The sequence below is a fragment of the Canis lupus genome, chromosome 37, assembly GCF_011100685.1.
Source record: "Canis lupus familiaris isolate Mischka breed German Shepherd chromosome 37, alternate assembly UU_Cfam_GSD_1.0, whole genome shotgun sequence".
Lineage (NCBI taxonomy): Eukaryota > Metazoa > Chordata > Mammalia > Carnivora > Canidae > Canis > Canis lupus.
The window spans coordinates 14,773,831-14,787,439 of NC_049258.1; the positions used below are offsets into that span (position 1 = coordinate 14,773,831).

The window sequence follows — 13,609 nt, forward strand, 5'->3', positions numbered from 1 at the left end:
AAATACAATTTCAATAGCAGGATTTTTCCTATTATAACTTATGTTACCTAGATGTCAGTTTATTTTATTTTTTAAATTTTTATTCATTTATTCATGAGAGACACAGAGAGAGAGGCAGAGACATCGGCAGAGGGACAAGCAGGCTCCCCACAGGGAGCCCGATGTGGGACTTGATCCTGGGACTCAGGGATCACGCTCTGGGCTGGAGGCAGATGCTCAACCACTGAGCCACCCCGAGATGTCAGTTTAAATCATTCTTCTTAATATTTTGAGTAAATCCCAATTCTGGATTTGAGAATCTACACTATTTCTACAGATCCAGAAGCAAGGAGAGTGAGAAAGACTTCTATTCTCAGTCACCTCTGGCTCCTGTGTCCTGCATCGATTGGATTCTTTCTCTTTGTTCTGAATACTGATTTGGGTGCTTCGTTGTCTGTATTAATGCGATGCCGGTCTTGGATTTGCCTTTTCCTCACTATCAGTTCTAACTTCAGGTCCAAGTGACAAAAAGCAGACTTCAGCCTAAGCAAAATAGGACTTCAGCATCTTGAGCAGTGATTCTCAAACTTTTTGGACTCAGGACCTCTTTATACTCTTAAAAATTATTCAGGATCTTTATACTCTTAAAACTTATTGTTTACATAGGTTATATCGATTGAGATTTACTGCATTAGAAATTAAAACTGAGGCAGTGGGGCAGGGTCGTGGGCTAGTCATGGTGTCCCCGTCTGGGAGGCTGCAGACCAAACCAGTCATTACTTGTTTCAAGAGCATCCTCTTGATCTACACTTTCATCTTCTGGATCACTGGTGTAATCCTTCTTGCCGTTGGCATTTGGGACAAGATGAGCCTGGAGAATTATTTTTCCTTTTAAATAAGAAGGTCACCAATGTCCCCTTTGTGCTCATTGGCACTGGCACTGTCATCATGCTTTTGGGCACCTTTGGCTGTTTTGCTACCTGCCGAGCTTTTGCATGGATGCTAAAACTGTATGCAATGTTTCTGACTCTCATTTTTTTGGTTGAATTGGTCGCTGCCATCGTAGGATTTGTTTTCAGGCATGAGATAAGGAACAGCTTTTAGAATAATTATGAGAAAACTTTAAAGCAGTATAACTCTATGGGAGATTATAGAAGCGATGCAGTAGACAAGATTCAAAATATGTTACATCGTGTGGTGTCACCGACTATTGAGATTGGAGGGATACTGATTATTACTCAGAAAAAGGATTTCCCAAGAGTTGCTGTAAACTTGAAAATGGTTCTCCAAGAGAGATGCAGATAAAGTAAACAATGAAAGTTGTTTTATAAAGGTGATGACCATTAAAGAGTCAGAAATGGGAATGGTTGTGGGAATTTCTTTTGGAGTTGCTTGCTTTCAGCTGGTTGGAATCCTTCTAGCCTACTGCCTCTCTCGCGCCATAACGAATAACCAGTATGAGATAGTGTAACCATCAAACCACGGGCTTACTATTGTCCAGCTTTAAGGACATTTACATTCCCCCCTGTAAGCTATGAAATTGCCTGGATGGAAGACTGCCTAATACTACTTAGGATAGAGTAAAAAATTCCATCAATAATAGTCTGATTCAATCAAGACATTTGTGTAAGTCCACCTTTTGTCCTATTGATGTTAATCATTGAAACCCCTGTATGACTGTGAAACACTGGAAGAGCTAATAAATTATAAATGAAACAACAACAAAAAAGAAGTTAAAGCTAAGACAATTTTAAAAATTTACATATAAATCCAATTAAAATTAGCAAAGAATGATCTACCTGCTAGCATAAACAACATGTTTTTGATGAAATATAACTGTATTTTCCCACATAAAAAAATAGTGATAAGAGTGGCATTGTTTTATGATTTTTCAAATCTTTTTTAGTGTTTGATTTAATAGAACACACTTAGATTTTCATGTCTCTGTCTGCATTCCATCTATGGCTCTGGTTGAATTATGAAGAAAATTTGCTCTCAGATATATAAATTGAAACAAAGAGGACTGTTTTAATAGCATTGTCCTGTAATAGTGAATATTTTTCTTTGAAATTACACTGACACATGACAAGTGGTAGTTTCTTAAAGATAGCTGCAGTGTGGAATCTAAAACCATCCCAATGATCTTTTTATGGTTTGCTACATTAAAATCCATTGATCGGTCTTGCACTTTGAATGGATCTTTTACCCATGCGTCATTTTGTAACATCATGCATCGGTGTGGAAAATACCATTTCACTGAGTTATGCAGATCTTCCAAATGTTGACACATTTCATTATGCAGTATCGAAAAATCACATTTGTTTATATTACTACCAGTTTCATCAGAAAGTCTTTAAATATTGGTAAGCTGTTAAGCTCACGGTGTTGGATACAGATTTCTAAAATTCTAATTTTCACTTGAAAGCTTGCATTTTATCACTGGCAACAATATTGTCAGTTGTTTTCCTTGAAGTTAAAGGCTCAGTTTATTTTCAGTAAAATGTCTGCCAAATACCCAAGTCTGAATAAGCATACTTTGCCTGTCAGTTGTTTTTTCAAATAAAATGGTAGCACATGAAAAAGCAGCCAGTCCAGTGTGCAAATTATCTGCTACAAATGCTCTTCCTGGAGAAAATTATTTCACTTTAATATAAAGTAGTTCTTCTTTTTTTAAGAGTATTTTATTATTAAAATTTATTAGAGTATTTTATTATTAAATTTTTTTATAATGAAAAAATCTTTTTATTGAAGTAGAGTTGACAGTGTTAGTTTCAGGAATACAACACAGTGACTCCACATTTCTATACATTGTGTAATGCTCATGATCCTAACTCTAGTTACCCTCTGTCACTAGGGAGAGTTGTTACAATATTATTGACTATGTTCCTTATGTTGTATTTTTCATCCCCATGACTTATTTATTTTATGTCTGGAATTTTGTACCCTTTAATTCCCTTCACCTACTTCGTTGCCCATCCCCCACCCCAACCACCAGTTTGTTCTCAGCATCCTATAGTTCTTTATGTGTACTTCTCATTTCATTTTACAGAATATTTAAAAGACATGTTCTCGACCATCCAGATTTAATAAAAATAATAATTCATCAAGAGCCCTCTGAAGAGAAATTGTCTGTTTTATTTTGTTTTGCTTTTTATTATTATTTTTTTTTCAGTAAGTGCATTTTGGTAAAAATAAAGTGGCTGCTAGCACAGTTTGGTACCACTATCATGATATGTATTTAGGTGCCAGTGGTTTCCTTCCCCCCTGTTTTGTGTTATCAACAGAAATGTTAGCAAGGTGAGTCAAAATCCTCAGAGAATATCTTAAGAATATTGTGAAATAGATTTTTAACCTCATCAGCCCCTGAAAATGTCTCCCAGATTTCCAGTGGTCCTCCAGTTGTGCTGCTGTTGCCCTAGCGTAGCCTTCTCCCATATTCAACTCCTAGAGGTTTGAAGTGCTCATCGTCTTAGCCAAGGAGCCTGACAGTGGAGGTTAGAGGACTGTAAATCTCACAATTGTACATTAAGTTTGGGCAGAGACAAAGGAGTTTTGAAGTTTTGACCTGTTTAGTCAACCAACTATCTATTTATCATCTGGCTCATTTGGTTATATATTTCTATCATGTGGTTCCTATGGTTTATATTATAAGCTACTGCAGTGAAATTATTGACAAATTTTTAATAAATATTTCATAGATGGTATGAAATAGATTGATGAGACAAAGGTAATTTTTTGCTTGACAAATGAAGCTGTTCACTTCTATAGGCTCTAGAATAAAAAGTCTCTTATAAGAGGGGCCCTGGGTGGCTCAGTCAGTTAAACATCTCACTGTTGATTTCAGCTCAGGTCATGATCTCAGGGTGGTGAGCTCAAGCCCTGCGTTGCACTCCATGGAGTGTGCAGCCTGCTTAAGATTCTCTCTCTCTCCCTCTGCCCCTCCCCTTGGACATGCTCTCTCTCTCAAAAAAATAAAAAATTAAATAAAATAAAACAACTTTGATAAAAAAAAATCTCTTATAAGAACAAAAACAAGGGCAAAATCAACTTTGGTGTCTCATGTTTGCAAAATCCATTTTCATGTTCCAAATCTAATTATCATTACACCAGAATCTAAAAGCAAAAGGAATTGTTTTTGTGAATTGCTGTTCAAAATGGATAACATTTACTGATAAGTAACTTCACAGAAGTTCCTGTATTTTTTTAAGCATATGTTTCAATTTAGGCCAGTTTCAGTTTAAGCATCAACAAGATCAAAAAGCTGTTATGTGGGTGGGGAGTTCCACATAAAGATTTTTATTATGGTCATGAGAAGATATAAAAAGAGAATTTCAGTGTGTCTTCAAATGATACGAAAGGATGTGCTTTATTCTGGTAGTAGCCAGTGGGAAAAAAAAATAGAAATTCACAGAAAATACTACCTTAAGGGAATTAAGATGTGATATGCAGTTGCCTTGAGAGAGAAATTGGAAGGTCTGACCAAAAACTGATAGACTCTCTTCTAGATAAAGGATTCTGTTCCTAAGAATTTAAAATCTCCTTGTCAGGGTGCTTGTCTGAAACAGTGACCTTCAAAATGTGATGCAGCTCATTCATTCCAACAACACTTTTTTTTTTTTAATTGAGGGCCTGTTGTATTTCAGTGTACTTGATCTGATGGAAAATTATGAATATGTGTTAAATCTGAGTGTTGGCATTAACCAAATGCTTCACAATAGTTCAGCAATGTAATAATATGAGACAGAAAAATGGAAACACGGCATAAGGTTGAATGTATGTATCTAGTTCTCCACCCCCTATTTGTTTATTTTCATTCCGACTATCCTGCACTTTATCCTTTTGTTAGTTTTTCACCTCTCGAGTGGGTCTCAGGTGTAACACATCTCCCTCCTTCCTGCTTCATTTATTTATTCAGCAAATATTTATTGGTCATTGCTTGTGTGCTAGGCTCTCTGCCAAGCCCTAAGGATACAACCATGGGCAAGGCAAACAGGTTCATTTGGCACTCGCAATCTAGTTAGGACACAAAAATTAGACAAATAATTGCATAACTAATGACAGTTATGGTAGGCGTTACAAAGGAAAAATAAAAGGGCCATGAAAAAGGAAAAGTACAGCAGTAGAGATGACCTGGTCTTATACTCTGCATCGTGGGTAGTTCAGGCAGCCAGAGTCACCAGGATGATGACTAATTGTGCAAGCCGGAGGACATAAGTTAGGGTGACCAATGGCCTAGGTTTGCCTGGAACTGAGGGGTTTCCTGGGACATGGGACTGTTAGCGCTGGAACTAGGGAAGTCTGGATGACGAGATCACTGGAAGCTACCCCTGTCCCAGGACATTTTCTATCCAGAGAAAGGCCATAGCCTCCCTTGGAACTGATGAACCTTAAGAAGTACCTGGTAGTGATACAGAATTTCTCCTCCTTGCCATCTATAGGGGGTAAAATATAAAGGGACGGGTTGTAAAATGTATGAACCTGGTCACAGCAGGTGAGTCCTGAGGGCAGGTCTCTGCCACTGCAGAAGATTGTTCTGTGTGGCACTGGGGATTTTCAGTGGCCCCGAGCTCAGTAAGACTTCAATTACAGGGGGAGTTGTGGTTAAGTGGCTTTACTATGGTTACAGAGCTAGTTGAGAGAATAGGTGATGCGGGTCTGGTTTCCATGGAAACAGACTCTGAGCTGAAGATTCTGTTGCCGATGATTCATTAGAGCTTGCTCTTGGGAATGAGGAAGGCAGGGCAGAGAGAGGTGGAACAGTGATGCAGCTGGATCACAGGCGAGCCTTAGCCAGGAAAGTGGAAAGCTGGGGTGGACCTTGGGAGATGTATGGACTGGGGCAAGAGGTCTGGGCCCACCAGTCATTATATGTAGCTTGACTCTGGGAAAAAGCATAACCTTTTAGCTGAGGGCACTCCTCTTCATTCAACGGAGGCAGTGAGTGCTTAGTCCTGAAGCAGGAATCTGGGTGGCACACGGACAAGCATACCAGCCAGGCCTTTGCGTTTCAGTTCAGTGTTTCCATGATACCACGTGTCACCGCTTGTCAAGAATTGCCCGTAGACATCTTTAGGCTCTTGATTTACCATGTAATTAAATAAATTTCTTGGCTCCAGAAAGATGCTGATCAATAATGTAAAATCATACAGTTGTAAATAATGAATGAATCTGCAGATGCAAATGGGATATAATTATTGCATAGTGCTTTCACTGAAGAGATACTGATTATTTCAGGTGGAAGCTGATTTTGTTTGTTTGTTTGTGGTTGTTGTTTTTTTAAGTAGGCTTCATGCCCAGTTGTGGAGCCCAACACTGGGTTTGAACTCACAACCCTGAGATTAAGACCTGAGCTGATATCAAGAGTCGGACACTCAACTAACTGAGCCACCCAGGTACCCTGAAGCTGGTTTTTATTTTATTGTTAAAGATTTTGTTTATTTATTCGAGAAAGCACAACAGAGAGCAGAGAGCACAAGCAGAGAGGAGTGAGAGAAGGGGGGAGAAGAAGAGGGAGAGGGAGAAATAGGCTCCCTCCTGAGCAGAGAGCCCACCATGGGGCGCAATCCCTGGATCCGAGGTCATGACCTGAGCAGAAGGCAGATGCTTACCTGACTGAGCCACCTGGGCGCCCCACCGTAGCTGATTTTTAAAATATAAACATGCCCATGAGCAAAGAGTCAGATATTTAAAATAATGCCAGCATTTGACAAAACAAGATGTGGGGTGACAGTTCCTTCTGACCTGGCAAGTATTTTGTGGCCATCTAAGAAATTTCAACACAAAGCTAACAGGAGGAGTTGAGAAAATGTGTCTAAAAACATAATTTTTAATTATTCACATCAGTTCTTTTTTTTGAGTAACATCTGTGAAGTCAAGGTTTAAGATTTCAATTGATTCAATTTGGGGCTTTTCTTAAATATCGATTTGGCCTTAAGTTAAAAAATAGTATATTTCATTATATAAGATTAGAACATTTAGAGTTGAGCCTATGATAAACAAAAGGTAGATAATTACTTCTCTGCCTCTAAACTGGATATGGGGAAATTGCAGAAGAGCAGCCATCAAACATAGCTGCACATTAGAATCGCTGGGGACGCATAAAATAAAACTTGAGGCCTCACCCTGGATATTATGAATTAGAATCTTGATGCGGGCCGTATAGCTTGTGATTGGGCCAAGCTCTCAAAGTAATTCCTATGCAGCTCGCCAGGCACCAGGCTAGGGTTCTGATTTAGTTTTGGAAAGTGCTGGTGCAAAATACAGCTTCAGTTATAGGCCAGGTTTTGTTGGTGAAATGAAACCCTCTCTTGTGGTAAAATTTGCCGTCGGAACCAGTTTTAAGTGTAGAGTTCAGGAGCATCAAGTATATTCATCCTGCACGGACACCAGCATCCCTCTCCAGGACTTTCTCATCCTCCCCAATCGAAATTTTGTACCCATTAAACGATGACTCTCCGTTCTCTCCCACTGCCCAACCATGGCAACCACGATTTTATTTTCTGTCTCTGTGAATTTGGCTATTCTAGGTACTTCATATAACTGGAGGCATATTTGTCTTCTTGTGATTGGCTTGTTTCACTCAGTGTAATGCCTTCAAGCTTCATCCGTGCTGTAGCCGGTGTCAGAATTTCTTCCCTTTTGAAGACTAAATAACATTCCATCGTATGTGTTTGCCACATTTTATTTTTATTTTAAGATATTTAACATTTATTTGAGAGAGAGAGAGAGCACGAATGAGGGGAGGAGCAGAGGGAGAGGGAGAAGTAGATTCCTTGCTGTGCAGGGAGCCTGATGCGGGGCTGGATCCTAGGGCCCCGAGATCATGACCTGAGCTGAAATCAAGAGTCGGTCACTTAACTGACTATGCCACCCAGGCACTCCTAGCACATTTCAGATGGACGCTTCCATTTTTTGGCCCCTGTGAATAATGTTGCTTGAAAATGTACAAATATCTGTTTGAGTCCCTGCCTTCAGTTCTTTTGGGTCTGTACCCAGAGGTGGCATTGCTGTTTCATATGGTAATCCTATATTTAATTTTTTGAGGAACCACTGTAACATTTTTCACAGCAGTTGCATCATTTTACCTTCATACCCGCAATGGGCCAGGGTTCAGATTTTTCCCCATTCTCACTAACGTGTTATTTTCTGTTGTTGCTTTTTGATAATAACCATCCTAATGGGTGTGAAGTGGTATCTCACTGTGTTTTGGTTTCTATTTTCCTAATGATTTGTGATGTAGAGCCTCTTTTTGTGTGCTTATTAGCCATTTGTATATCTTCTTTGGAGAAACATCTATTCAGGTCCTTTGCCCATCTTTTTCTAGCTTTATTGAAGTATGATTGACATATTAAAAATGTATCTAAGATCTACAACATGATGTTTTGAACTACATACTATTGTGAAATGCTCACCACAATCAAGTTGATGAACACATTTATCATTTGACATAGTGAACACTTTTTCCTTTTTGTGGTAAGAACACTCAGGATCTGCTCCACAGCAAATTTCAAGTATACATTACATTAACTCTATAGTCATCATGCTATAAATTCAATTCCTAGAACATTCCTCTTATAATTGAAACTTTGTACCCTCTGACCATTATCTCTCAATTACCGCCATCCCCCAGTCCCTGGCAACCACCATTTCACTCTCTGTTACTATGAGTCTGACTCTTTTGGATTCCACATATCAGTAAGATCATGCAGCATTTGTCTTTCTGTGTGTGGCTTATTTTACTTAACACAATGTCCTTGAGGCTCATCCATGTTGTAGCAAATGGCAGGTCCTTTCTTTTGCTTGGTTGAGTCGTTATTGAAGTAACTCCTGAATTCTTCATTTCAGTCATTGTATTCTTCAGTTCTAAAATTTCTGGGTTTTTCTTTTGATGGTTCTGTTTCTTTGTCACACCTCCTTGTTCATGCATTCTTTCTTTTTTTTAAAAAAAGATTTTATTTATCTATTCATGAGAGACACAGAGAGAGTGGCAGAGAGATTAGCAGGCTCCCTGCAGGGAGTTTCCTGATGTGGGATTCAATCCCAGGACCCCAGAATCACAACCTGAGCCAAAGGCAGATGCTCAACCACTGAGCCAGCCAGGCACCCTCCTGCATTGTTTCTTAATTTCATTCATTGTTTCTGTACACCAAGTTCGTTAAACATTTTTAAGATTATTCTGAATTCTATGTCGGTTCATAGATCTCGGCTTCTTCACAGCTAGTTATTTGAGCTTTGTTAATTCCTTTGATGGTGGTATGTTCACCTGATTTTTCGTGATCCTGGTAGCCATGCATTTGAGTAAGCAGTCCCCTCTCCCAGACTTTACAGGTTAGCTTTGGTAGAGATAGTCCTTCAGCAGTCTGCTTAGCTTGTGGTTTTGGACAGGTCAGCTGGGAGCATCCTTGGGCAGGTGGGGTCTATTTTTGGGTGAGGCCACTGCCCGAACTCTGAGGTGGAGGGTATGCTGCTGGCTGGGAATAGTTGGATAGGACTGCTGGCTGGTTCCCTGCCCAAGTGCAACTGTAGGATGGGCTCTGAAGTTTCCTGGATTCTCTGATCAGGCTTTGTTGGGAGGGACTGGGCACTGTGTATACGCGGGAATATGAATTAGCTCCATTGCCTCGATAGGGCAGCAGAATGGGCCCAACGCTGGTACAATTTGTTTTGGGATGGGAATATGCAGAACTGTGCACTGAGTGCCCTGACTAGACAAGGCCATTGGCTTTGCTCTGCAGATTGCCAGAGCTAGTTGCTGGGCTCTCTGCTCACGTGCCACTATAACTGGAGCTGTGGGATGGGTTACACAGCTTCTCCAGTGCTCTGGTTAGGTTTCCTGGTCAGATGGGGCTGAAGATGTATTCAGCAGCGGCAAGGCTATGAGTCAGTGTCCTTGCCTGGGCAAGGCCGCAGAACAGGTCCCCAGGCTGGCAGAGCTCATTGTTTGGGTTCAAATGGGGGCTGAACTATGCCCCAAGTCCCCTCGCCAGACAAGGCTAACAGCTTGGCCTGCAGAAGGGCAACCCCGAGGCTGGGCTCTCTGCTGAAATGCGGCTGGGCTGTCCAGCTTCCCAAGTGCTCTGGTCAGGCTTCCTGATCTGCCAGGGCTGGGGGGAAGGTACCATCAACAGTAGGGAGGGCTAAGAATGAGCTTCTCCACCTGAGCAGGGCAGCAGAACAGGATGTGAGAGGCCAGCAAGGTTTGCTGTTTGGGGGTATCAAATGAGGAACTACATACTGAGTACCCTGGCCAGGCGGGTTCTACTGACTTTCCCCTGCAGATGGGCCAAGCCACTGGTTGGGATTTCTATTTGGGTACTACCATGAGTAGGAACTCACTCTGCTAAGATCTGAGAGCTCATTGCTGTAAGCCCTGTCCTACGTCTCCATCACAACCTGATCTCCAGTAGTCAAGCCCTACAGATTTCCCCTCCTAAAGATCCACAGGAGGCAAGACTCAAGTGGGTCCCCTGGGGAGAAACCCACAATGCTGGGAGCTAGATACTCACTTCGGACTCTCTTTTTCCTACTGGGGAAACTGTAGGGCCAGGGGGCCTCTTGGTGTGGTGCTATGCCAGCCTGAGACAGGGGTAGTGTGGTCAGTGTTTAGCCACTCTTCTTACACCTTTGAGGCAATTCTCATGGTTTCTGCAGTCCAAGTGTGTGTCAGGCTCACCCCCAGTTCCTGGTATTTTCACAATGGTGTCTTGTCAATGGATAGTTGCTAGGTGGACTTCTTAGGGGACTGAAATCAGGAATGACCTAGGTCACTATCTTGATGACTGCATTTTTCATTGAATTCATAGGATTCTTTAGCCCCCAAATTCCTCTTGGGTACTTTTTCATGATTTCCATATCTGCTGAACTTTTCAGATTGTTTATGTATTATCTTCCTGTTTTTATTGAGTTCATTATCTGTGTTTTCTTGTAGCTCACTGAGCTGCCTTAAAACAATTATTTTGAAATATTTGACAGGTGATTTGTAGATTTCCATTTTTTTGGAGTGAGTGACTGGAAAATTATTGTATTTCTTTGGTGGTGTCATGTGTCCTCAATGTTTTATGTTCCTTAAAATCTTGTGGTGCTGCCTTCATATTTGAAGAAGCATTACTGACTGGCTTGGCTTTGGGAGAGAGAAATACCCTCACCAGTCAGCTTGCCTAGGGAATCTAAGGCTCTCTGAGACCTTTACTATGGCTGTGTCCACTCCATGTTTCTTGTTCCCTCTTTGGAGAGAATTCCTTTTTTTTTTTTTTAACTGTTTTTTTTTTTTTTTAATTGGAGTTCAATTGCCATCATATAGCATAACACCCAGTACTCATCCCATCAAGTGCCCCCCCAGTGCCCGTCACCCAGTCACCCCAACCCCCCGCCCACCTCCTTTCCAACACCCCTGTTCGTTTCCCAGAGTGAGGTGTCTCTCATGTTGTTACCCTCACTGATATTTCTTTGGGGAGAATTCCTAAGGTTGTATGCTTTCTCTTACTCCCCCAGATCCTGGGGTTAGCCTGGGTGCTGAGAGCTTCTCATTTGTTTTCCATAGAGCAGTGCCCTTTACTGAAGTTTGTTTGCCTTCTCTTAACCCTGCAGGTTTGGCTGGTTTTCTGCATATGCTCACATGCCATCTATAAAAGCTCATTCTTGCTGTATCTGGGGGTGCACATGAGGAGCCAACCATGGCAGAGGGTGTGGGTGAGGTACTTGGAGTATGGAGAGTCTCCATGGGCCAGTTGAAAGGGTCTACAGGCAAAGCATTTCAAGTGGCTCATAGGCAGTCTTCTTGATGGAATCTATGAAGTGGTTTGTAGAATCCACGTTCCTTTGATGAATTCGGAGCCCTGGTTGCTAGGCAACCAGCTTCTCCCATCCTTTCAGTTATGCTGATCACCTCAGTATTCTGGGTGGAGCAAGACAGAAGTGGGCTTTTTGGGTAGCATGCTGCATGGCTGGGAAGCTGGGTGCTTATTCCCTTTTCCCTTTAGGAGAAATTGCAGATTGAGGGGGACTCCCTTGATATAAAGCTGTACTGCTTTGCAAGAGTGGTGACATGGTTAAGTGAACCTATTTTTCTTACTCTCTTTAACACATCCATTATTGGACTTTTTGCTCCAGTGGGGTGCTAAACTTCTCTGCTGGACTCCTAGATTCCCACAAAGGTACTCATATCTATGGGTGGTTGTCAAAATGAATGTTTTGTGGGGAGGTGATGATGGTAGAAAACTCCTATTCCACCTCTTGCTGATGTTACTTGATCCTTGCCCATCTTAAAAATCAGTTATCTGTATGTTGGGTTGTAGGGGTTCTTTCTATGTTCTGGATATCAATCCTTTATCAGATATGAGATTTGTGATTTGTGAAGTTTTCTCTCATCTTGTGAGTTGCCTTCAATCTTTTGATAATGTCTTTTGATGTACAGAAGTTTGTAGTTTTAAAAAAGATTTTATTTATTTATTCATAAGAGAGAGAGAGAGAGATAGGCAGAGGGAGAAGCAGGCTCCCTACAGGGAACCTGATGCAGGGCTTGATCCCAGGACCCTGGGGATCACAACTTGAGCCAAAGGCAGACACTCAACCACCAAGCCACCCAGGCATCCCTGATGTACAGGGCTTTTATTTATTTTTATTTTTTTAAAGGTTTTATTTTTTATTCATGAGAGACAGAGAGAGAGAAAGAAAGAGGCAGAGACACAGGCAGAGGGAGAAGCAGGCTCCATGCAGGGAGCCTGACGTGGGACTCAATCCCGGGTCTCCAGGATCACACCCTGGGCTGCAGGCGGCGCTAAACCGCTGTGCCACCAGGGCTGCCCTCTACAGAACTTTTAAAAGATGGAGTCCAACTGTCTGTGTTTTTCTTTTGTTGCCTGTGCTTTTGGTATTATATCAAAAAAATCATTTCCAAGTCCAATGTCTTGAAGCTTTTCTTCTGTGTTTTCTTCTAAGAGGTATTTTAGTTCTTATGCATAGTTAGGTCTTTAATTCATTTTGAGTTAGTCTTTTTATATGGTTTAAGTAGGACTCCAACTTCACCTCTTTGTATGTAGATATCCAGTTCTCCCAACATCATGCTGTTGAGAAGACTGTCTTTTCCCATTTAATGGTCTTAGCACCTTTTTTGAAAATCCTTTGATGAGATATGTTAAGGATTTATGTCTGAGCTCTATTTTATTCCATTGGTCTGTATGTCTGTTCTAATGCCAGTACCACGCTGTTCTGATTACTGTAGTTTTGTAGTAAGTTTTGAAATCAGGAAATTTAAGACTTCCAAATCTGTTTTCTTTTCAAGATTGGTTTTGCTATTTGGAGCCCTTTGAGATTCCACATATGTCATTGAGTTTTACACTTTTGCTTTTAAATATTTTTTTAAATTGGGGGCACCTAGCTGGCTCAGTTGGTAGAGCATGTGACTCTAATCTTGGGATTAGAGCTCCAGGTTAGGCATGGAGCCTACTTAAAAACAATAAATAAAAATAGAAATAACTTATAATTGAAGTATTATATACTTATTTATACTACATATAAAAAGTACATGAAATACAAATGAATTATCAAATTATCACAAAATAAATACCCAGGTAACAATCACTCAGTTCAAGAAATACAGCACATTGCCAGCACACCGGAAGCCTCTTTTTTG

General features: G+C 40.9%; 1 long non-coding RNA gene and 1 pseudogene across 1 annotated transcript in view; both read left to right on the plus strand.

Annotated features, from left to right (window-relative positions):
- Positions 1–694: 694 nt before the first annotated feature.
- Positions 695–1,450, plus strand: LOC100688902 (annotated as a pseudogene).
- A 4,225-nt stretch (positions 1,451–5,675) lies between these two features.
- Positions 5,676–13,609, plus strand: part of LOC111094420 — a 40,612-nt gene continuing 32,678 nt past the window's right edge. Inside the window, exon 1 of the long non-coding RNA XR_005385280.1 lies at positions 5,676–6,371. This is a non-coding gene — a long non-coding RNA (uncharacterized LOC111094420). The remainder of the gene's footprint in view (positions 6,372–13,609) is intronic.